Raw genomic sequence first — 3,482 nt, 5'->3', positions numbered from 1 at the left:
AAAGGGTCAATTTTTTTTCCTTATATTTAATTTTTAAGGAATATAATTGTTATTAAGTACTACTTTCATATTTTGGTGGCAAATAAAATCTTAGAAGTGCATCTATACATCTATAAAAAGAATTTTATCAATGGGTGAAAAAATAGTTCGACAGCCTTTTTCTTTTAAAATTGTGCTATTTTTAGCTTATACAATCTTTTATAATTTACATGGGTTTAAATTGCATATGATCGATAAATATTTGGTTAATGCTCTGATTATTTTTTAATTTTTTCATAGATTGGCTGATTCATGTCACAAATTCTATTGCTCCGGCGATTTCCTCTACCTTGCTACCTAGCTTGAAGGCTAAGTGATTAGAGTTTTTTTTTTTTTTTTTAAATCGCCAAAAGTCTATTTACATGCATATCTTCACTTGTATGTACATACTTATTGATACATATACATACATGTGGTAGTTCCTTAATAGGAAGAATAGTTTTTCTCCACTCTTTTTTCTCTCATACTGCATACAGAGACTCATGCCAGCAATTTGGCTAAAAGAAATACTGGATTATGGTCTCTCATGCTTTTCTACGGATCTTTGAGGTACTACTACACGCTAGCTTCTTTTTATAGTATAATTAAAACTTGAAAGACTTGTCTTAAGTCTTAACCTCTTAATTCTTAATTAGATACGATTTTTCTTTCATTTCACTTGAATATCTTGGGTGCATCATACTAATTTATTTTTGGATAATATTAGTTATTGTGAGAAAATTCTAAGCCAAAATTGTTTTTTTTTCCTGGCAATGGATATTATTAGAGCAAGAACTATAGAAAATACATTTAATTTGAGTCACAAGATTCTCAATAGAAACTTTTTTCAGCCCATCCTGTAACATAAGGCAAACGGCTTAATTAGAGGTAAGTGGTAGGATCGTGTTATTTAATTCTCTTTATACTATTTCACATACTTTATTTTTTGAAAAAAAAAAAAAATTATCTCACGACAATTCTGTAACGCTTGGGTCTGTCCATAAAGAATTTGTAAATAGGAACATTTCTACACTTGGAATTGCTTTTAGGTTTTGACGTTTTACGCAGCCACAAGTGTTCGGGGTTCGGATGAATGTGCAAAATCAATTTAACCTTGTCCTTCTAAGATGCCATAACTCAAGATAGTGGAGAATTTGATGTATTTTCAGAAAAGTTGCTAAAGACTCTTCAAATAAAGAGAATCTACATCAAAGTCAAAGTTTTGAAAAAAGTGCTAAGAAGGATTTTTCTACAGCGATTTTGGAGTACAAGAAAGCTGCGAATAAGCTCATAGTAGACGAGGCTGTCAACGATGATAACTCTGTTATTGCCTTACACCCAGCTACTATGGAGAAACTACAGCTTTTCTCATCAAGGTTTTCAATTTAATTTTTTAACAGAAATTCTATATATTGTACTTATTGCGTTTTTTTTTTTTGTGATAAATATTTACAGATTTTACGATCATTACTTAGTAAGGTTTTGACGATAACTTTTGAGGCTTTGATTTTGAACTATCTAATGGCATACCGTTTGAACTATTTAATGGCATATTTGTTGTTTGCTTGTTTTTAAGTGTGTAAAGCTGCATAAACCTCTTGCCGAATAAGTTTCAAACTGACAGGTAGTTTACTCAATAAACTTCATAATTGATTGTATACCCTTTATATATTTCTTTAACGTGATCCTATATTAATTGATTTTTGTCCGCTTTTTTCAGGAAAAACATATCTCTGGGTCCATCAAATTCCAATTTTTTCTATACTCTGTTCTTTTAAGTTATGATTTGATTTTCTTATTAGGCTCTGTTTTTTTTTTTTTTTTTTTTTTTTTTGTGATGTTGCAACATCGTTTTATATCCGTGATTTATCATCCGGTTAGATTCTAGACAATTTTGGGTGAATCATATTTAATTTATTCTTTAAGTTACTCTATTTGCAACATGTTATTTCATTAGTTTTATTTTCATATCACCAAATTGATTAGACTTTCTAACAAAGTCTATTGTTACATCATCAAATTGATTAGCTTTCTAACTTTTTGCTACTTTGTCCATCTCATTTTAACTGCCGTTTTAATTTTTTTACACTCATTAAGAAAACAGATATACAAGATTTAAATTACTAAGTTACCCCTACTTATTAGACGTTATTTGAAAATTGAGCATATTAAAAATAACTAATTCGTTAATATTAACGCCGAAGTTGAAAATAATTGCCAATTTTAGTCTTGAATTCCTAAATCGACAAGTATCTTGGGACAATCTTTTAAAGTTAAAGCGACAGTTAAAATAGGATGGAAAAAGTACTATCAGTAGCTATAAGCAGCACGAGTTGCCCATTCTTTGATTAAAAATAGTTACTAAATTTTCTCTTCTAACTACGTTCATCAACCGTATTAGTTAATAAAAGTGTTATTTTATATTGAGAATGAAATCAAAATAAGATTTGAAAAATTAATATGTGCCTATAAATAAAGTAAAAAAAAAAAAATGACGTTGAAAGTGAAAGAATAATTTCCGTCGTTTCCTTTCATTCCTTGAATTGGTTAATATACAAAGATATCCTACTCAAAATAGGAGAGTACAAAATATTACAAAATATTCTAACCTAAATAAGAGATTACAAAATATTTACATAATCTATCACACCCCACTTTGTCGAAACGGGAGGTTTACGAACGGCGCCATCACGAAAATCTTTAAAAAGGACTATATTTATCGGGACGGGACATGATCCTATGAATGTCGATCTCAATATGTTTGGTGCGTTGATGTTGCACCGGATTACGGGAATGGCACTTTTGTCACAATATACCAACGTAGCTTTGCGAGGACAATGTAGTTCCAATAAAAGATTGCGAATCCGGAAGACTCGGGAAACATTTCTCTAGGCCAGAAAGAGTTGGTTGTCGGCTTTGACGACCGAAATCAAGTCACGATTAGAACGACAGTGTCGGATTTTGTAGGAGACGAGGTCTGATCGATGATGGGTAGAGATGCTGTTCTTTCAAGAATAAACATACCGCACGTTATGATTTGATTTTTTTTTTTTTTTTTGGGATCTTCGCAAGTGATGAGAGAGGGCTTGCAAGATGACATACCGCGCGATCATGATTTTATATCGGCATACTTACGTTGTGAGAGGAACATCCCCCCACTTGTTATCATCCAAGAAAATAATTCAAAGGACCCAAATCCTCTTCGGAACCAAGTCTAATTGATGGAATGACGGAGAGCGTACGAATGCGGATAAACATCAACATAGAGCAATATGTATTTTCGGTCCCCGCATGGTAGATGAACAACTAATTAATTAGAGAAGCCAAGCGAAAACACAAAATCGCAAAAAACGTCTATACCAAGCACGTGGGCACCTGCGCCATAGAGAGACTTACGCAATTGCATAATCGGGATGTGTGCGATCCCGAAAACCCATAAGGGCGTGCGTATACACGGTTTCCTT

The 3,482-nt window shown here is 32.3% G+C and overlaps 1 long non-coding RNA gene across 2 annotated transcripts; it reads left to right on the top strand.

The window, feature by feature from the left end:
- Positions 1-275: 275 nt before the first annotated feature.
- LOC132062699 (uncharacterized) lies at positions 276-1,643 on the top strand. 2 transcript variants are annotated; one of them, XR_009416235.1, is made up of 2 exons: positions 276-588; positions 1,595-1,643. It is a non-coding gene; the product is annotated as an uncharacterized LOC132062699 (long non-coding RNA). The 2 variants fall into 2 exon arrangements; XR_009416236.1 differs by having other exon boundaries at positions 276-1,394.
- Positions 1,644-3,482: the final 1,839 nt, after the last annotated feature.

This window comes from Lycium ferocissimum, chromosome 7 (assembly GCF_029784015.1).
Source record: "Lycium ferocissimum isolate CSIRO_LF1 chromosome 7, AGI_CSIRO_Lferr_CH_V1, whole genome shotgun sequence".
In the NCBI taxonomy this organism is placed as follows: domain Eukaryota; kingdom Viridiplantae; phylum Streptophyta; class Magnoliopsida; order Solanales; family Solanaceae; genus Lycium; species Lycium ferocissimum.
The sequence above is the reverse complement of the archived record's forward strand: the minus strand, read 5'-3'. Positions and strand labels throughout refer to the sequence as shown.